The 21,721-nt window shown below is 43.2% G+C and overlaps 1 long non-coding RNA gene across 15 annotated transcripts in view; it reads left to right on the top strand.

Moving 5' to 3' along the window:
• Positions 1-13,393, top strand: part of LOC103664313 — a 36,088-nt gene extending 22,695 nt beyond the window's left edge. For 11 of the 15 annotated variants that reach the window (XR_568989.2, XR_005832264.1, XR_568982.2 and 8 more), the window contains 4 exons: positions 345-413; positions 716-1,618; positions 2,576-2,834; positions 3,975-4,119. This is a non-coding gene — a long non-coding RNA (uncharacterized LOC103664313). Of the gene's footprint in view, positions 1-344; positions 414-715; positions 1,619-2,575; positions 2,835-3,974; positions 4,120-13,081 lie in introns of those variants that run through there. The other 4 variants (XR_568986.2, XR_568985.2, XR_568988.2 and 1 more) reach the window with 4 other exon arrangements.
• Positions 13,394-21,721: the final 8,328 nt, after the last annotated feature.

Genomic DNA, 21,721 nt, shown 5'->3' with positions numbered 1-21,721 from the left:
TCCTTGGTGATACAGACTGACAAAAGGCTTTTCACACTCAAAGTGCTTTCAGTTCTCCCAGAATAAATAAATTCAGGAAAACCTGGCAACAGGACATTTGGTGAGCCTTTTCAGAGAGTTGGACTCCAGAATACAGCACTGAACATGGGTGTTAGGATTGCAAACTTCATGTGACCATAACAGAAAACTCAGAAAAGAATCTATCTCTTCCGCTTATCTGAACTATTTTGAAAACCTCTGCTTGACATCTTTCAAACAACTTATGCTTCACCTGCCTATAGCATTTGGTGAGAAAGAACCAGGATGGGCTATTCATTTGTCCTCTGTATCTTGACATTTCTCAGATACAGAAGATCCAGAGCAGCATGGCCCTTGGGAGGCTGGTGACTGAGACCAGGGTCCTCATGCCTGTGGTAAGCATTTGATTCTATATGCTCAGATTCTATGGGTCTATATGAATTTGGATCCACTAACCACCAATAACTGTCTCACATTCTCTGAGACATGTGGGGTGTCAAATGTGGGTATGTCTGAGGGAGTCTGACAGAGAATACTGAGACATTCCTCTCTGCTGCTTGTGTCCTGGCTTCCCCGTTTCACTTCTGGCTACGACTATTGGAAGATGGAAGTTGGCGGGGGAGGGGGGAGTAGAAATGGGGTACAGGTGTTTGCTTGGAGTCTGCACATTGTCAAGGAACATTCCCTATGTCTTCAGAGCTTGGATTCCGAGTTGTGAGCCTCAGAGGAGGATATGAAGTTGTGTTGACTGAACCCAGTACCATTCTTCACATGAACCTAAGCTTGCAGGTTGTGGACATGTTCCAGGTTTGACCTAAAAGCCAATTCATTTTGTGATGCCCCTGATGGTTTCCATCTCTACGCTTTAAAAAATGTGTTTACCTCAGGGCCTTTGCATCAACCTTGTGTCCTAGGACCCCCAGGCAAGGGTGAGAACGTGAAGATCTGTCCCAGGGGAGCCACAGATATTGCAGTTTGGCCACAGTCACCCTAAGAAGACATGTAAACTCTGTCCAAAATAAAAAGCAAATGGGAGAAAACTGCTGACTCATATAGACCCAAGATCTTTTATTATTACAGATGTTTATAAGGTTGAGAATACTGAGTTTTTTTTTTTCTATTGATAAGGAAGCCTTTGGATTTAAAAAAAATTGCTAAAGTAAGTCATTAATTTAATGACTGACTTAATTCTTACTGTGAGGTTTTGCTTATGTCGAGACAGAACAAACCAAAGAGCATTATAAGTGTGGCTTTGTTTCCTCTTACATGTTTCTGAGAGGACATATCCATGAACTGCTGCTTTAGGAGGAAACCAAGAGCTCATTCGTGGACAGTATCCAGGATGAATCTGTGTAAAATGCCAATGAAAATACTCCCAGTCAAAACATGAGGTGTGTGGGTGAGCTGTGAACAAAGAAAACGTCATCACATTGAAAGCTTGAAGTACCAAGCAAGAAAGATGACCAATAACCAAATGAAGCATCTGGCTGAGCAAGACAAAGGAGGGCTCAGAGACAGAAGATTTTAAAAGGGAAAGTACTTGCAAAGAACACAAGGAAGTCAGACTTCAGAAGGATTCGCTCCCCAAATAGAGGACCCGGTAAGTATTTGATCAAATAAACCACAAAGTTATCAAGGTTTGCAAGTTTATATTAGTGTGTTAATTCTGGCAATAGACAACTTCCTTACATGACTACAGTCATAAAGACCAAGACGTATTCTCGGATATCAACAACAAAATCAAGGGTAGAATTGCTTTTGTTTGGAAACCAGGTTTATAGGCTATTCAATATTTGAATAGCTTGGTGGCCCAAGCCAGTTAGGGTGGCCCTGTTATTTTTATCTTAGAATACAAAGTGCTTTACTTTTATCCCAGTTGCTATCTACGAAGTGCTCAGTTATGTTGGAAACAGCGTAATGTGTCGGTGTTGTCTTCCTGTATCCCTCCTTTGGTCAAGTTCCTGCCATTAAGATGTGGGTTTGACGGAAGAGTTATCTTGTAGTTGTTTTTAAGTTCAGTATCATTAAGTGGCTGTTTTGTGTTATTTGATGTATTTATATAGGAGTAACTAGAGTTGTTTTCATAGAAAGTCCTTTTAACGGTTATCAAAACTGCAGTCACATAAAATGGAGGCCTAGAAGTACACTTTTTGCGGGGGATTTTGTTCAGCCCTTAGGGTTATAATTTCCTGTTATGTTCAGAAGTATTTTATTGCCCTCATCAGATCTGCTGGCATTGAGAACTGAGAAACTAATTCACTCTACCAGGTCAAGCTGAAGTGACTATGACTCTGAGGGTCCCCATATTGGTTACTGTTCTTGGCCTGCAGGGAAGTGAGGCTCAAAATATGTGTAAAGGGAGGATCTCGTAAGCCATAGAGCAGACACCAGGCTAGTTTTCCTGGATGAAATTTGTGGATATCTTTTCCACATGTGAATCAGATCTTAAGAGTGGGTTTTGATACTTAATTCCAGAAGGATTAAATATTTTAATGTACAAAGGTGAGACCTTTAAACATTTAGAAATAGAAGACTATGTTTTTTATCTTTATGTAAGGAAAAAGTACTTAAGACATAAAAAGCTCTAATCAGAAAGATCGACACCTCTGCCCTTGTTAAAATTAAGAAATTCTGTTCATTGAGAGACACCAACAAGGAAGGGTAAAAACAATCTACGGACTTGGAGAAGATATTTGCAATGCCTGTAGCTGATGAAGAAGGTAGTGTTCGGAGTAATCCTATAAAACAAACAGAAAATGACAACCGATGGAAAAACTGTCCAAACAGAGATTTCACAGGAAGAAGAAACACAAAAGGTGAATACACATGAAAAATTACTCAACTTCTTTAGTAATGAAGGAAACACAAATCCAGACTGTAATGATGCAGCCCATAAAACCCACTAAAGGAGCTGAAGTTAAGAAGTTGTATAATTACAAGTCTCAAAGATGAGTAGAAACTCTTACACACTGCTGATGGGATGATAAATATACACATCCACTTTGGACACAACATGTTAATATCTTGGTAGTTGAACACTCACATACCCTATAATCCAGCAATTCCACCAGGACACACGACTTTTGCGTGTGTGCATAGGGAGACATCCATAAGGATGTTTGTGGCAAGAGTAAAATGTCATATTTCTTTTTTTTTAAATGTTTTTTTATTATATTATGTTAGTCACCATACAGTACATCCCCGGTTTCCGATGTAAAGTTCGATGATTCATTAGTTGCATATAACACCCAGTGCACCATGCAATATGTGCCCTCCTTACTACCCATCACCAGTCTATCCCATTCCCCCACCGCCCTCCCCTCTGAGGCCCTCAGTTTGTTTCTCATAGTCCATAGTCTCTCATGTTTCATTCCCCCTTCTGATTACCCCCCTTCTTTATCCCTTTCTTCCCCTACCGATCTTCCTAGTTCTTATGTTCCATTGATGAGAGAAATCATATGATAATTGTCTTTCTCTGCTTGACTTATTTCACTTAGCATTATCTCCTCCAGTCCTGTCCATGTTGCAGCAAATGTTGAGAACTCATTCTTTCTGATAGCTGAGTAATATTCCATTGTATATATGGACCACAACTTCTTAATCCAGTCATTTGTTGAGGAAGATTCTATGTCAATTATATCTTAATAAAGCTGGGGGGAGGGGCGCCTGGGTGGCTCAGTCATTAAGCGCTGCCTTCAGCTCAGGGCATGATCCCAGAGTCCTGGGATTGAGCCCCACATCAGGCTCCTCTGCTGTGAGCCTGCCTCTTCCTCTCCCACTCCCCCTGCCTGTGTTCCCTCTCTTGCTGGCTGTCTCTGTCAAATAAATAAATAAAATCTTTAAAAAAAAGATAAGGCTGGGGGGAAAGTTATAAAGAAATACAGAAATATAGAAATAAATAAAGAAACATCAAAAAACAAGAGACATCAGAGAGCTCTTTCTACTTGCATGCACAGAGGAAAAATCTATGTGAGAACACAGAGAGAAGGCAGCCCTTCTACAGGAAGAGAAGTCTCCCCAGCAACCAACCCTGACAGCAACTTGATCTTGGACTTACAACTTTAACAACTGTGAAAAAGTAAATGTCTGTTGTTTAAGCCACCCAGTCTGTGGAATTTTATTATGGCGGCCTGAGATGACTAATACGATTACTGAGCACCTCCTTCACAGTAGATGCTGGGTGGGCATTTACACGGTAGATACATATCTTTACGCTCCATGCACATTCCAGAAGTCCATCCACATACCTCTGTCCCAGCCATATCACCAAACATGCAGTTTATTTTTTCCAAGTCCCTAACACCCTGGTGCAGCTGTTAGCCACTGCCCACGAATCAGATGGTCATTTCTCAGACCATCTTCCCCTCCATACAAAGTAAACCAGATGTACTAGCTGAAGCTCTGCCCACTGGGGAGGATTACCTTCACTTTTTTCTAGAAGCCATCTCTGAGTGGGGCTATAGTTGGGTGGCTTATTATGGTCTGCTTCCACCATACCATGTAGATCCATTAATAAATCTGGCCTCCACTTTTTCCTCCTCTGTAAGTGGCTATAGGGAACTCCCCCTTAAAGCCCTCAGCGTGTTTGAGGGAGGGGCAGTGAGGTGGTGGGAGGAGACACCACGGGAGCCTAAACCACCTGATCCGAAGTCTGTGGTCTCCAGATCTTCCAGGGATTGGTCTCATGTACGTCCTTCACCACAGTGAGTCCCACTGAGCACACCCAGGTCGCGATGGCCAGTTCATCTCACATAGTCATTCGTGACCCACGGTTAGATGTTCAGTCTCTGTCGGGAATCTCAGGCAGTCCAGGAGCTGCTTTTCAAGTGAAAATAGTTGTCAGCAGTTGACTTTACTTGGGTCTTAGTGGGTCTGGATCGGGGCTCCTTACAGCATCCCTGTTGGCCACAGATTCTTCCTTTTTATTGGGTCTGCTGGTCAGACTGCTTGTAATGCAGCTTGGACTTATTTCAGGACCTGCTCACAGGGCACAGGAGCTGTGCCCACTCAAAACTGGAAGCCTTGTAAGCTACCCAATAATTAGGTCAGAGCAGCACAACAAACTATAGTTTAAGTGGCCTCTAACAACCAAGGAAAGCCGTGACGTGTTGCGTCTCCTATGTAGTACTTGGGGTAAGGTGCAATAAGTGTGCCTCACTTGTAGAAGGAGGGATCCCAACATGCTCCAGACTGCTGGACCCCTACAAACCCCATTGATATAGCAGCCCCTGGACTTCCAGGGGGTTATCTCCCAACTCCTTGGCATGCATGTATCTTACCAGTGTGCCCCAGCCTCTTGCCACCTCCTGCTCCCTGGATCCAATTAGTATGATGCCATCAGTGTAATGCACCAGTGTGATGTTTTGTAGACCATCAAGACAAGTCCCTCCAGATTATATTATGACAGCAGGATTTGATTTAGCCCTGGAGCAAGACGGTTAAGATATAGTGCTGTCCCTGACACAGGAAGGCACACCAATTTAATTAGTTTTGCTGATAGAGAAAGGGAGTAGTGAAAGCATTTTCTAGGTCATTAGCTGCATACCAGGTGCCAGAAAGTGTTGCCTTTGGAGCAGCCAACCCACAGCAACTCTGCTGAGAGGAAGCCAGGATAATAAATATGCCAACCACTCTCCAGTATCCTGCTAGTGCCTCCAATCAGCCAAATCCCACTGAAAGCCAAGCCAACAGGTCAGCCCGTAGGACACAAGGCAGAGAGGAGAAGGTGGAGATGGGGTCTGGAGTTGCAGATGGCACCCTCCGTACTGGTACACGATATAGTACAGTTCACTGGTACATTTGTATGTGGATGAATGAATAAATGGAACTTGATTCAATGTTAAAGGAAGTTTCCTTTCTCAGACATAGAATTTAAGAGTCATGTCATTGAGCAAGAAGCTCTCTGGATCCCATTGATTAAAGTTACACTGCCAGGACATGATGTACTCTCTAATTATTTAATATACAGTGGAGACAGGGATCTTATACACTAGTTACTGCAGGATTCGAGGTTTTGCCAAGTCTAGGGTCCTCTGCTGATTCATCATAGTTTCAGTAGTTTTCTTAATAATATCAAGTTTTATCACAACCTAACCCTCCCCTTTGCAGCTCAGGCTGGGACACATTCTTCCTTCTAGAGATTAGCAGGCGGTAAAGGGTATGGAAAGATATTGGCATCTGTGGCTGAACCTTGAGGGTATTATGCTGAGTGAAAAAGCCAGTCACAAAAAGACAAATACTGCACAATTCCGATATGAGGTCCCTAGAAGAGTCAGACTCACAGAGGCAGAAGTTAGAATGGTGGTGGCCAGGGCTGGAAGGAGTGGGAATGGGGGGTTGCTGTGTAATGAATAGAGAGTTTCAGTTTTGCAAGATGGGTGGAGTTCTGCAGATGGATGGTGGTCGTAGCCGCACCAGAGTGTGACTGTCCTTAATGCCACTGAGCTGTATGCTTAAGAATGGTTAAGATGGTTAATTTCATGTTGTGTATTTTACCACAATTTTTTTAAAGTTGGAAAAAAGAAAAACTGACACCTAATGCAGAAAAGCGTGTAGATTTTAGAGGTGCCCCAACCGATTAAAATCCCAGCGTTACCTCTTACTAGCTGTGTGATTTGGGCAAGATACTTAACCTCTCGGATCCTCGATTTCCTTCCTTCTAAACTGGTATTGATAATGCCTATCTCACCGGATTACTGAGAGGATTAGGAAGATACTGTGCAGAAGCATCTCCAGCAGAAGCTGTTTATAGATGCCGATTCCTTTGCCATAATACCTGTTCATTGTTCGGATCTCCGCTGAGACACCCTTTCCCCCTCGAGGCCTTTTCTTACCCATAAATCTGGTTAGGGAATCCCTCTTGCCACACTTACTACGCTAATGCCAGAGTTGTCTGTTCAACTGTAATTGCTTATCTACTGCTCAAGAACAGAAACTACATGTGAGAAGGGACTGTGTCTGTCTGCTTCCAGTTGTAACCCCAGCCATGAGCAGGTCCCACCAAAATGGGAAAGGATATAGAAAAACTGTGGGAAGACAGTGGGAGCCTTGAAAACAAGAAAGCCCCATCCATGGACAAGACATTTTGACAAGTTTATAGAAGATAGAAAGTAGATGGGATCGCAGCAGAATAAAATGGTAACCCCAGGCCACCATGGAAATAGTGGCTGTTTTTCTTGGCAGAACTCTGGAGAAATTCCAAGACGTGGAGTCAGCAGGTTGGGAGAAAAGAGGTGATGGATTGAAGGACCATCTATAGAAAGGCTCAGTCAGTCAGTCCCTCCCCTCCATTAAATGTCTGGAGCAGCACCATTTGCCCCAGGTACAGCCCTGTGCACTCCTCCTCCAACAAAGTAAAAGCTATGAAGGTGAGGGAAGGGGGGGCTGCAGATCGAGGTGCTGACAGACCCGGGGCCCTCACAAAAAGCCACAGGCAGGAGACTCTACTCTCAGAGGAGATTCTTCCTTGCTCTGGCAATTCTGAGAATCCTGCCTTTGGGGAGGACACACCCATTTACCCAGAGTCCTCCAGCTTGCCTCTTGGGCAGATGGGGGTGGAGGGTGGGAGTGGGGTGAAGGAGAAGCCTTTGGGTAAATAGGCCTGCCCGTCTGCAAAGGAAGCTCAGGTGAGTCGACCGGAAAAGTCAATATATCCCATCATTCATCATTCATGTCAATCAAAATCATGAGGCATTTAGAAGAAATTCATGCTGTGAAAGACCAATTTGCACAAACAGAACACATCGTTTCAGAGAGTGGGAGACAGATAATGGCAAGAAATAGAACTTGAAAACACTTTCTAATCTAAGCTCCAAAAGACATACTATCTATTGAAGAAAAGAATAGAAACAGATGGCCATGAAAAAAGAACACTCAGTAAGTGAAAAACTCTCAAAAATTAAAAGTATGATTACTAAAATGAAAACTCCGAATGAAAGAACTGAATGAAGCAAACGGTCAAATAGTGATCCGGAAGAAATGGACAGAGAGGTTTCCAAAATATGGAACAACAATGAGGGAAGGTTAAGAAACGTGGATCTAACATCTATCTGTGAGGAGCTCCAGGCAGAGAGACTAGAGGATGAAAAACAAGTATTTAAAGATATAGCAGCACATAATTCCCCGGAACTGAAGAAATCCAAGTGCTGGATTGAAAGAAATTTCTTGCCCACCTCCCATTCTGGTGAGGGCAGAGGGCAGTCTGTATCAACATTTAGATGTGTTCCGGGGAAAGAAAAATACTAATATTTTTCAGAAAGGAAAGAAAATAAGTTTCTCAGGTGGAAATGAGGAATACATTGGCCCCGGATATATCTGAAGCAATGTTGCCCGCTAGAAGACAGTGAAACAATGACTCAGAATTTTTAAGGAAAAATTATTTCAACCAAGAATCCTCAAGGCGCCTGGGTGGCTCAGTCTTTAAGCGCTGCCTTCAGCTCAGGGCGTGATCCCAGAGTCCTGGGATGGAGCCCCACATCAGGCTCTTCTGCTATGAGCCTGCTTCTTCCTCTCCCACTCCCCCTGCTTGTGTTCCCTCTCTCGCTGGCTGTCTCTATCTCTGTCAAATAAATAAATAAAATCTTTAAAACAAAACAAAACAAAAAAACCCAAGAATCCTCTATGAGGTCAAACAGCAAAGTGAAGATAGAATAAAAATGGTAAGCACCCACAAAGGTTATCTCTACGTATACCCTTTCTGGAAAAAAAAAATTCATTGAGGATGTACTCTTCTCCAGCTGAGAAAGAATCCAAGAAGAGGGAGCAGAGAAGCTGAAAATCGAGGGGACTAGCTCAGGAAATCATTGAAAAGAAACCACAGGGGTCATTTGTGCAACAGGCCTGGAAAGCTGTCAGTTCAAATTAAAGGAGGAAGTGAAAGTCTCCACGAAGAACTTTAAGAACAAAATAGATTTCATTACACACACTGAATATTGAACAACCTGCAAGTTCCTAAGGAGAAAGGGAAGACATCTCAGCCACCACATATAAACACACACATACACACGCACGCAGACAAGGAGATGAGAAACTTCCTTTGGGGAAACAAATGCTCTACGAGAAAGTCACGATCCAAATAGGAAGCTAACTAAAGCATGACATGATTCCGAGCCATATAGGGAATTCAGAAACATCTTCTATTTAATCCTGACACGGGTTTCATGACATGGGGTACTTTTCCTTTTCTATGGGTTCAGTTACATTACTTGTTTTTGCAACGAACCTGAATCCATAGCACGAAAGACTTCATCAGAGTTCTAGAAGAAAATGAAAATGTAAGAAGGATGGCAGACTTGACCGGAAGGAGGGGGAGGGGAAGAGAGGCAGGAAGGGCTGCAGGTGCCTGCTTGTGGTGTGATCGTGTACCGAGTGGCCACCAGGAGAGCTCAAAAGGGAAAGTAGTCACCCCCTGGGGAGTGGGGTTTTGAGAAGAGAAAGGCGGGGGGCGCCTGGGTGGTTCAGTCATTAAGCGTCTGCCCTCTGCCTTCGGCTCAGGGCGTGATCCCGGCGTTCTGGGATCGAGCCCGCATCTGGCTCCTTCGCTATGAGCCTGCTTCTTCCTCTCCCACTCCCCCTGCTGTGTTCCCTCTCTCGCTGGCTGTCTCTCTCTCTGTCAAATAAAGAAGACGGCTTCTATAAATAAATAAAATCTAAAAAAAAGAGAGAGAGAAAGAGAGAGAGAGAAAGAAAGAGAGAGAGAAGAGAAAGGGAGAGGGGAGGAAGGGGATTTGGTGCCCCGGTCTCGGGCTTCAGCCTGGAGTGTGACTCGGGTCCGCAGCCCCAGGTAAAGCAGTTGAAAGGAGCCAGATTCTCAGCTACCACTGCCTGTTTTGAGACCCAGGGCCCACGGCCCAGTTTCTGCCTCCCTGGGCTCTGTTTCTCCTCTGTGTCCGGCCCTCCTAAGTAATTCTCTTGTTTCTAAGCCATGGGCTCTATCTTCTTTCTTTTCTCTTTGTATATTTTGTTTGGCATTGCTTGATGTTTGCAGTGGATGAAATGGATCTGTTGTACCACCTTGACTAGAAAGCCATTGTGTTGCTTTTATAATTAAAAGACCAATAGTATCTGAAAACAAAATTCATTCCTCTCTCTTTGTAGCATCTGTTTTGTGATATACTGATATTGCGTAGTTATTATTCTTTTGTACACATGCAAACCAGAACTTAACTTTCAAGTCAACATAGTGTTTGTCTTCTGAACTCCAAAACGTAGTATTCCATGGGGGAAACTGAGGCTCAGGAAAGAAAACCATAGATGTTGAAGTCGCTCACCTGCCCTCCGCTTGTGCCCTGCCTCTCCAATCCCCCAATCCCCGCCCTCAGGAGGGGCATATGCAAATATCTCAGCATTCCAAGAGTTCACTGTGTAATCTCCACGTGCAGTCTTTTAATAGCCAATCCCTGCCAGCACAGTCACCTTCAGTCACTTCTGCCCCCCTTTTCCCTCCTCAGTCCTTAGTGGAGATGAGCAGCTGGTCAGCCTCCTTGTCCTCCTCCCTCTCCCCGTCTTCCTCTGCGTCAGAATCCTTTATGTAGCAGAACATCGTTATGTAGTCACCTTCCAGCCATTCCTTTCTCTGGCTGACTCATTCCCATTCCTGAAAGTCCATCCTAAGTCTTATTGTTTTGAGCTGCTAGTCATTCTGGTGGCTTTTCTTTGAAATCCTCCCAAGAGCTTTCCTTCTCTTTTAAGCCAAGGGGAACAGAATGGGAAGGATACTCTGATGAGCATTTCTAGGGGGACTGAGAACATAATTCTTTTTATGGTTTTTTGGACCGAAGCATAAAACGCAATAAAACAGACCATTGACAGTTGTGCCCTAACAGATAAGTAAGCAAATACATAAATCTTGGGGTTGTCTTTATTTCTCTTGAATATTACCATTATATTTCTCTCTCAGAGCCAGTTTGTTCTCTATTAGGCTATGGTAGGGAACCCTGTTTTACTCCCTAATAGCCATTCTCTCCTTTGTTGTACTAGAGTCCCCAATTATTGGCTGGGCCCAGGACTACTCAGTAAAGACTACTTCCTAGCCTTTCTTGTAGCTGGATGGGATTCTGAGACCAAGTTCTGGCCAATGGAATGTTCACGGAAGTGTTGGATGCAGCTCCTGGCGAATATTTTTAAAGGGTTAGGGCAAGCCCATCCCCCTACCCCCTTTTCCTCTCCACTGCTTGGACAAGGCGATCAGGTGATCAAGCTACCTTCCAGAGCCATGAGGCAGCTCACTAAGGAGGGAGAAGCAGTTCAAGAAAAGGAACTTGGACCCAGCTAGCGGTGAACCCATTAGAGCAGCCCTGGGCTGCCTACCTCCTGTTTTAGTTTATGCATGAGAGAAATTAATTTCTATTTTTATAAACTGCCGGTTTGAATGTATGTGTGTGGGGAAGGGGTATTTATTTATTTCATGCAGCTAAACCTAACCCTGACAGATTCAATGGCCTTGCGAATGTAATTATATATTTTTTGTTTTGCTTTGGTTTACTTGCATAGGCTGATACAAATAGGAAGTATCTAGCAGGTTACGCTTTTCTTTCCTCTGTGCATGAATAGCTCCAGTATACCAAATGCTTACTATCTGCCAGTTATTTTTATGCTTTGTCTCATGTAATCCGGACACAAAGCTGTAATGCTAACCGGCACTCGGAAGTTAGGTAAGCATGTTCAAGGTCACACAGTTGGTAACCGGCAGATCGGGGATTTGCATCTGGACAGCCTGGCCCCAGAGCCCACACTCTTGGTACACCTTTTCAGTGTGGATTCTGTTCCCCAAGGACCTACCAAAGGTGTTCCTAATAGCTACCATTGACTGAGTTCCCCCTCTAAGCAGGCACTATGCTGGTACAGAAAGCAACTTCTAGAAAGGCTGAACTGAACTGAACATGGGGGAAGCAGAGTCAGCCAAGCAGCCAGGGTCCTTTACATGTTCCGAGCACCTTTCAGCTGTGCTGTTTAGTGCAATTTTCTTCTCCTTCCGCTGATGTGTTTTGAAATTGTGATTGATGAATTCTTTTTGAAGTTCAGTAATCCAGGACTCTCTTTTGTACTTTTGTCTAAATTACTCTTTTAAATTGCTTCATCTGCACTTTCCCTTTGTTTTATGTTGAGCATCTTGGTATCATAAAAATCTTTTTCATCATATGCTTATAATAATTCTGGCAAATAGTTACTCTGAGGTCCATCTTGTCTCATTGACTCACATCCAGCATTATCAGACAAGAGATATGGGATGCAGTAAAAATACAGTAGTTTAGCAGCTATTAGCCTGGAGATATTCTATATGAGTTAAGCTCCAAATCAAGTAAAATATAAGATTCTTTAGTGTCACTTTTACAAACAGACTAACATTTAAATAATTATCCCCTTTTAAAGCAACCACCTTTGGAAAATTCAATACTCAGCATACTCAGTAAACTCTATTGATTGATGACACATGGAAATAATTTCTTATTTGTTCTCCTTACTCTGGAGCTATTCTTGAACAGGAGAAAACACTTCTGTATTTCCATTTTGAACAGTTAATAAGGTGAAATTTCGATCCAAATTAAACTATTTTTCCATGTGAAGTTCTATCATAAAATTTTATGTTCCTATATAATTTTACAAAAAGATTTTGGCTCTTGGTTCAGACGGGAAGAGATGATGCTCCTTGGGTACTATATGATTCTTGAATATCAGCCTCATCGTCCTTGTAGTTGCGTTTTGTAGATGAAAACACGACTCAGAACTGAGCATGTGTAAACCTACACATGGTAACTTTGAACCAATACTGCAAATTGGATTCTCCGAGCCGTTTTTTTTTCTTGTTGATGCACCGTAAGGACACAAATAGCTCCAGTTGCAAGATGTGAGAACTACTTTTCATAAGAAAATTGGTTATTGAAATCACAGGGCTGGGGACCGGCCAACTAGTTCTCGAATATAGAAGCGATATGGTTTCTGTAGTACCATGCGGTACTGTTTAAAAAAAAAAGGGTTATTCTCTGGGACCTAGTTTGCAGCGACTTGGTAAAACACAAGAAGGTAGGAATCATTGATAAATACAGGGTCCCCTTCACTCCATTAGGGGGCCTCCCTCAGGAAAATGGTGCCGAAAATTGAAAGAAGACAGCATGCCGAGTACACTTGCTCCTTCTGTGGCAAAACCAAGATGAAGGGACGAGCTGTGGGGTTGTGGCACCGTGGTTCCCACATGAGAACGGTAGTACGTGGTGCCTGGACCCTCAGCACTGCTCCTGCTGTCACTGTCAAGTCAGCCAGCAGAAGACTGAAGGAATTGAGGGGCGCCCGGCTGGCTCAGTGGGTAGAGCATGTGACTCTTAATCTCAGGGTGGTGAGTTCAAGCCCCACGTTGAGTATGGAGACTACTTAAAAAAAATAAAATACTGGAGGATTTGAAAGACCAGTAGCAGCTCCACTGTTTGAAACCTGGCTAGCCTATAATAAATGTGTCAATTTACGTAACAACAACAACAACAACAACACATGGTTAAGCATCAATGCAATTTAAAAAGAGACAGACTCAATAGTTTCTCTCACAAAAAATAAAATAAAATGAAATAAACTTCTCTGTAGCAAAAATGTGGCCTTCAAAAAAAGGCAAACAAAATTTGTAGAAATAAATATTTAAGACAAAAATTCAGGCAGCTTACAGAAATAACTTAAAAAGCCCTGGGATACCAATGGGCAAAGACTACAGATACATAATTCACAGAAGAGAAAATGCAAATTCCTAATAAACAAGTTATTCTGGCAAAGATATGCAAATTAAAGAGTACGGTGGTTTTAAATAGCTCCTATTAGTAAATATTAAAAATAATTCTCTGTTGAATAAAAGTGGTGGGAGTGGACATCCCTGCTTTGTTCCTGATCTCGGGGGGAAATCATCTGGTCTGTCCTTGTTAAGTGCGACGCTCGCTGTGCATTTTTCACAGATGCCCTCGATTACATTGAGAGCTTTTTTCTATTCCTAAATTCCTTTTTGTTCTCTATTTTAACAATAATGCACCATGTTGGCAACAATTGAAAAGACAGACACAGTATGCTCTGCTGCAGGAATGTTAAGGTCACACACTTTCTAGAAATCAAGTTAGCAATATGTATCAACTGGTTTTTTTTTTAAAGATTTTATTTATTTATTCGACAGAGATAGAGACAGCCAGAGAGAGGGAACACAAGCAGGGGGAGTGGGAGAGGAAGAAGCAGGCTCATAGCAGAGGAGCCTGACATGGGGCTCGATCCCATAATGCCGGGATCACGCCCTGAGCCGAAGGCAGACGCTTAACTGCTGTGCCACCCAGGCGCCCCTGTATCAACTGTTTTTAGGCCGTATTTTATGTCAATACATTTACTTCTATATATCTGACTTAAGAAAGTGATCTGATATGTGGTAAAAGATTGTTTACAAGCTATTCATTACAAAGTTATTCGTAATACTGACAAATTGAAACAAACATAAGGTCAATATCAGGAGAATAATAAAGCAACTTGAGAATAATAAGGAGAGTAATATGCAACTATTCAATTTTGATTTACAAAGGCTTTTTAATGTCATGGGAAAATGAAAATGCTGATATATGAAAAAAATTATAGTAAAGATCAGATGTGGCCCAAGAACTTGGTTTGGGGTCAAAGTGATAACGTAAATGGATACAAAGTGATAGGGCTCTGAGATCCTGATCTGGGTCTTGATGGTGGGACCTGTGATTGGAGTAAAGACTCCAATTAAGGTCACAGGATCAGAACTCTGGGTTTGGTGGGGAGAGGGTGAGAACAAAAGGTGGGAAAAAAGAGAGTCATCAGTGAGGAAAGTCAGAACTAAGACACCACTGCTTTAACATGGAAAACAAAATGTTCTCCTTGGGTAAGTCCACCCATTCTCAGCACCAATGTGAAATCTAGCACTCCAGAGCAACCTTTTTCCACTTGCAGAGAAAAAAAGACCAGAAAGAAACACAACAAAATGTTAAGACTAAAATTTGTTTGGTGGATTATGGGTGATTCTAATTTTCTCCTTTATGTCTTGTTATGTTTTCAAATGCTTATGAGAGAGAAGTATTTTTAAGTATTTCTGATTGCAGAAAATCAGCTTTTTAATTCCGTGTGTGAGGTTCAGAAACATACCCTAATGGAACAAGATAACTAAAAGATGGAAAAGACTTTGAGGTATATCCTTTTGATCTTCAGGCCAATTCTCAATTGCTTTATATGTGGACTTTTACCCCCAAGTGTCCTCAAAGCACCGCCATCACTTATACTGAGTTGAGAATGTCTCAAATATACCTTTTCTTAAAACAGTTGGTTCAGGTTTAGCAGTCAGTGGGTGATTTTCTTGTGTTCCTTTGGCTTTTTTTTTCTTAGTGCTCCTGATGCACCCTTGCTTTCTTTCTTTTTCTTTCTTCCTTTCTTTCTCTTTTTTTAAAGATTTTATTTATTTGAGAGAAGGCACACGAATGAGGGAGCACGTGCAGGGGGGAGGGGCAGAGGGAGAGGGAGAAGCTGACTCCCCACTGAGCAGGGAGCCCCATGCAGGACTCCATCCTAGGACCCTGAGATCATGACCTGAGCCAAAAGGCAGACACTTAACCGGCTGAGCCACCCAGGTGCCCCCGTTATACCCTTTCTTTTTACCAACATATTAGTCCAGAATAACTGCTAACAAAGGTTAGGATCGAACTCAGGACCTTTACATGATGAGACTGACACGCTGTCAGCCACGCTAAGAGGGCAGGCTGAGAGTTCGGCTTTGTGTCTTGTAACTGTTCTTAATATATTCATTTACTCATTCATTATGTTCCCATTAGATGTTGAAGGTCTTACAAAGACGAAGTAATTATCTCTACGTGTTCAGATTCCTCACGTAGTATATAGTCAAGGAAGGGTTCAAATGAAGCAAAGCAGGAGTTTTAGAGGAGTGAGAGAATATTTCTGCCTGAAGGGATCAGGGCAGACTTGACAGAGGAGATGGCATTTGGTCTTCACCTTTAAGTACATGGGATTCCAGTAGGTAGAGAGGGGAGGATGACCGTAACCTCTCTGTAAGGGCGGGATTTGTGCTTACCTTTTTTGCTACTGGATTCTCTAGCTACTAACTAGCCCCTGATGCCTAGTGGGTGTTCAACAAAGATTTATTTAATGACCATTTGCACGCAGGATAAGGAGAAGAGACACATAATCAAATTCTCAGAGTTGTGGAAGCCAGGTTTATTCATACAAAAATCAGTGTACTTTTGCTGAAGGATAAGCTGCATGAAGAGGAAAACTGGAAACTGAAATCGGAAGTTATATATCGAATCCAGGTTCTACTAGACTAAGGAGTACTCAGTAGATAATCATGACAATGGATTGGAAATATTCATCTGGGGTGTTTTTTTAAAGTTTTTTTTTTTTAAGATTTTATTTATTCGACAGAGATAGAGACAGCCAGAGAGAGAGGGAACACAGCAGGGGGAGTGGGAGAGGAAGAAGCAGGCTCATAGCGGAGGAGCCTGATGTGGGGCTCGATCCCATAATGCCAGGATCATGCCCTGAGCCGAAGGCAGACGCTTAACCGCTGTGCCACCCAGGCGCCCCCTGGGGTGTTTTTTTAAATCAATGGGATAGATCAAAGGTAAAGAAACCAATTCTAAATTTATTAAAAGAGAATTGGGGAGATGTGGATACAGGCTGGATGTTTGATAATGTTAAGAAATTGTTGTTCATTTAAGTGTGATAGTAATATTTTGGTTATCTTTTGGAGAAACATAAGGAAACATTCACAGATAAAATAATCTGGTGTCTGATTTTGCGTCAGAGTCATCCTGGGAGTTGTGGGGTAGGGGTACGGATGAAAGCAAACATGGTCATGTGTTGATAACCACTAAAACTGGGGGATGGCAAAGGAACTTTCTGGGGTGGTGGAAATGTTCTATATGTTGATTGGGGGTGACTGTTAAACAGATATATACATTTGTCAAAACACATTGTACACTTGAAGTTTATGCATTTTATTGTATGTATGTTTTATGTAGAAAACCTAGGTGATGGTTAAGTTGGGTTCATCTTACTATTCTCTCTACTTTTAAAAATATATTTGAACATTTCATTACAAAGAGTAAAAGGAAGAGAAGAAAGGGAAAAGAAAAAAGAGAGAGGAAGACATTTACTGCAGTACCAGGAGCAACTTACTCGAAGTGGCGGCATGGAATAATAGGGGATTGATTGAGGGTGACCTCTGTCAGGTCACAACAGATAGCAGACCACTTGGATTGAGCAGGGTTCTGCCTCATTAGAGCACCAGTGCAGTATCGCAGAAAACGGGATGGGCAGCGTTGACCCAGGCATTAAAAGGAAAAAGCGCACAGAAGGATTCATTCAGTGTTTTCTGATCCAGTTCCCATTTTCTCCAACCAACTTCATTATCAACATCATCAAAATGCCTACTTGGTATTCTCATCCATAAACTAGTTACTCCATCATCTCATAAAGAAAAAAAACGATTTGGAGAAATTTTCTTTGATGTGTTTTTGGTAGGATTGAGACTTTCTTAAGGCATAATGATGGACCCAGGAGGAAAGATATTCAGGGCTTTCCGGACGGGGGCCTGATCCTAAAGAGATCTGTCTTAGAGATTAGTGCCCCCGGGTGCCTTGCTTCTAACAGAACCATGTCTGCGGAACAGACTGTATTACCATTTTCATGTTTGTAGATCCATTTTTATTTTCATATTTGAATGGTAGCAATTTCTGTGGGTATGTTTTTCTACAGATTTGATATTATGATGACTAAAAATAGTATTGATGCAAAAGTTAGGGAGCAGCAACGGTCAAAGAAAGTTTTTTTTTTTCCTAAAGATTTTATTTATTTATTTGACAGAGAGAGAGACAGCCAGCGAGAGAGGGAACACAAGCAGGGGGAGTGGGAGAGGAAGAAGCAGGCTCATAGCGGAGGAGCCTGATGTGGGGCTTGATCCCAGAATGCCGGGATCACTCCCTGAGCCGAAGGCAGATGCTTAACCGCTGTGCCACCCAGGCGCCCCGGTCAAAGAAAGTTTTAATGATAAGGTTAACCGATCTTGACCATGAACGAATATGAACAACAGGCTCTCGTGTCATGCGTGCCATGGGAGCCATTCATCCAAGCCTCTACAATAACATTCTGAGTTATATTCCGATGAGGTTAAACATACTGTCCAGAGATACCCTGACAGGATTGAAAGAAGACATTACCAGAGGCAGCTGTGGCCTGGAGGTGAATTATTCCCCCAATCCTACCCCAAGTGGACACCGTTTAGCTGGCATCTATTCTTTGCTTCTTGTCTTCTGACAAAATGCCTGCATTGTCCCGGGGTGGCCCCCTTTCCTTGGACAACCCCGTGCCTCGAGGAAAGTGACTCCCAGCCCCAGTTCCAGGAGCGAGCCTCCTTAGTCAAAGCGAACCCCATACCTTCACCCTCGCCAGTGATTTGTTCAGAAATTAACTTATGTCTGTTTCCTCCACTTAAATGTAAACTTGATGAGAATGTGGATGTTCATCTGTCTTGCTGAGAACCTGGAACAGTGCCTGGCACATAGTTCTTAATAAACATCTCATGAATTCATTTTTCCATTCCTCTTCAGGAAATTTTATTTTTTATTTTTTATTTTTTTTAAAGATTATATTTATTTATTTGACAGAGAGAGACAGCCAGCGAGAGAGGGAACACAAGCAGGGGGAATGGGAGAGGAAGAATCAGGCTCCCAGCAGAGCAGGGAGCCCGATGTGGGGCTCGATTCCAGAACGCTGGGATCACACCCTGGGCCGAAGGGAGATGCTTAACGACTGAGCCACCCAGGCGCCCCTCTTCAGGGAATTTTAAGTGAACATCTATTACATGTCGGGGACACTTCTGAGCACTGGGGATGCAAAAACACACAAGACTCAAGAAGTCTAGTAAGGAAGACAGACATATAAACAATTCTCTAACAATACACCATGACAAACACTGTCATGAATTATATACATAGAAGGCTGAAGGAGCATGGAAGGAGCAACCGACTTCCTCCATAGGACTCAACCAAGGCTTGCCAGCACTTCTTCCAGCACCTGGAGCAGAGCTTAGAAGATGAGCAGAGATTTTCCAGGTGAAGAAGTGGGGCAAATGCAGTGTGACCACATAATCTGTTGACCAAACCAGGACATTTGGAGAATGAAAGGAAGGCTATTAATAATTATACTGAATTATGGGTGTAAACAGAGACTGTTCTGGGCAAACCAAGCCATATGGTCAGTCTTGGAAGAAGGAGCAACGTGGGAGAGGGTGGAGGATGGTGGAAGTGCCCTGGGGAAGGCCAGCACTCCAGTGTTTGGGAGTAAAGAGCGTGGCACAGTGAGAGGAGGGGCTGCAGCTGGGGTGGATGGTGAGGGTCGTAGTGTAAGGGACCTATTCTGGCAACCAAAGAACTTCAACTTGGTCCTCCAGCATCCAGGCCCTGTGGAGCTTTCTCAGCAGGAGAGCACCATGACCAGATTTGCATCTGGGGACAATAGTTCTGGCAGGCATGTACAGAAAGAACTTGGAGGGGTATAGACTAGAGAAGAGATGTCAGACAGGAGGCTGGTGCCGTGGCTCATCAGGGGATGATGGGCCACTGGTCTCAGGCAGCATGGGAGGCTGGGTTCAGAAGGAAATACATACTCCAGGTAACGCTGAGGGAGAATTGACTGACTGTATGGAAGAGCAGGGGGTGAGGAACAGAAGAAAGAGATGATGCTAAAGTTTCCAGACCGGGTGGCTGGTGGCTTCTGCTGTCCTTTCCCATGGGTGGAGGCAAGCAGCAGATGACCTCAGCTGCTTGGCCGACTGAGAGTTGACAGGGAGCAGATACAGGAAGCTGAATCTTGTAGGAGCCAAGTGCCAAGCCAAGAGGCCAATCCAAAACCTGAGTCACTATATCCAAAAGGGTCAGCACAGATGGGAAAGAAGGAGTCAAGGTGCCTCTTGGGACCAGGGAAGCCTGTGAAGGAGAAGTATTGAAGCAGATGGGCAGGGAAGTGGGTACCCAAGGGCAGACCATTGAAGAACAGATAAGACACGCCCCCTATGGTTGGAGAAGTAGACTGGGTGGTAGAAGAAGTGAATCTGTAGGTAAGTCAACACAATAGAAGTGATCGGTGTTTCGATGCCCAGAGGAGGAAGGAACTCAACACAAATGAATAAACTGGGGCATCTGGGTGGTGCAGTGGGTTCCGTGTTGCCTTCGGCTCAGGTTATGATCCCAGCGTTCTGGGATCAAGCCCCATGTTGGGCTCCCTGCTCAGCGTGGAGCGTGCTTCTCCCTCTCTCTCTGCCTGCCCCCTGCTTGTGCTCTCTCTCTCTCAAATAAATAAATGGATAAAATCTTTAAAAAAATATTGTCACATAAATATGTTGCTTAAGCTTTAAAAATATTTAATCTACTTAATTTTTGAAAAAGTTATACATCTGTGTGATTCAAAACCCAAAAAATATTAAAAAATATATACGGTAAAAATTCCCGCTTCCATCTTGTCCCCCAACTCACACATTCCCACTTCCTCAATCTTGGGCCTATGAACTGTTTCTTGTGTATCTGACAGAGTTTCTTTAAGCTAAATATATTTTGGAATTTTTGCTTTTGTTCAGCTTTGCAAAGCTTGGCTATTTTAATAGAGTATTTTTTAGAAAGAAGAAGTGGAAGCCACGCCTGTTTCTCTCAACTGATGACAAAGCTGAAGCATTTCAGGAAACCCCCAGGTGGTACACTACCCCTCACCAGGTGCCCTGGGGAGCCAGATCAAGGTCAAGTGTCAAGGAGGCTTGGTGGGTGCCAAGATGCAAATTTGGCAGTGAAATCAGCAGTTAGAACCGTACTTTTACAATACAAACTCCAAACATACGGTTACACTCTGGTAAAGCGTACAGAAAACCCACCTGAGAAGTTTGCAAGGGAGAGGGCACGATGAAAAGAAGAAGCTATCTCCAAAGGAAAAAAACCTAAAGATCCAAGAAGGAAAATCAGGTTGTGATTGGGGAAGTAAAATGTAGGTACTTGAGACTTTTTAGAGTCCAGAGATGGTTGTGTTTTCTTTCTTTTTTCTGATGAACTTCCTCATGAGAGCCCAGCAAATGCTGAGGTGAAAATGGGAAATTCCAACCCGAAGAGAGTCAGAGAAGCAGCAGAGCACCCCGGAGTGCTTTGGGAGCCTTCAGACCTATTGTGTTGATTAGAGAAGATAAAACATCTCTATGGGTCAGAATTATGTTATTTATTTATTTATTTATTTATTTATTTATTTATTTATTGCTTCAGAATTGGACCTACGGAAAGTGTAGGTGCTTTTCGGTTTTGGCCCACAGAGGACCAAGTCTTTGTTCAGCACTTAACTATTCTCCTGCAACCTTGGGATAGAGCTCTCCAAAGAAACAGATGAGGTTCCCGTTCTTGTGGAGGTCACACTGAGAGGAGGGGATCCAGGGACAACAAGGACGTGACTGTGTGAGAGAGGGACAGCGCTCTGGGGACGAGGAATGCCTAGGGCCAGCCCTCGTAGGTGGCACGGAGCTTGTTGGTGTTTGAGGAACAAGATGGAGGCACATATGAGAGGAACATAGTGTATGAGGGGGAGGAATATGGGATGAAGCTGGAAAGATAGAAAGGAGGAGGAGGAGAAAAGAGAGGAGGACGAGGAGGAGGGGCGGCATAACAGAAGTATCTGTTCCTTAAGTACC

This window comes from Ursus maritimus, unplaced genomic scaffold (genome assembly GCF_017311325.1).
Source record: "Ursus maritimus isolate PB19 unplaced genomic scaffold, ASM1731132v1 scaffold_10, whole genome shotgun sequence".
Taxonomy (NCBI): Eukaryota; Metazoa; Chordata; class Mammalia; order Carnivora; family Ursidae; genus Ursus; species Ursus maritimus.
This window is presented reverse-complemented; position numbering and strand designations above follow the sequence as displayed.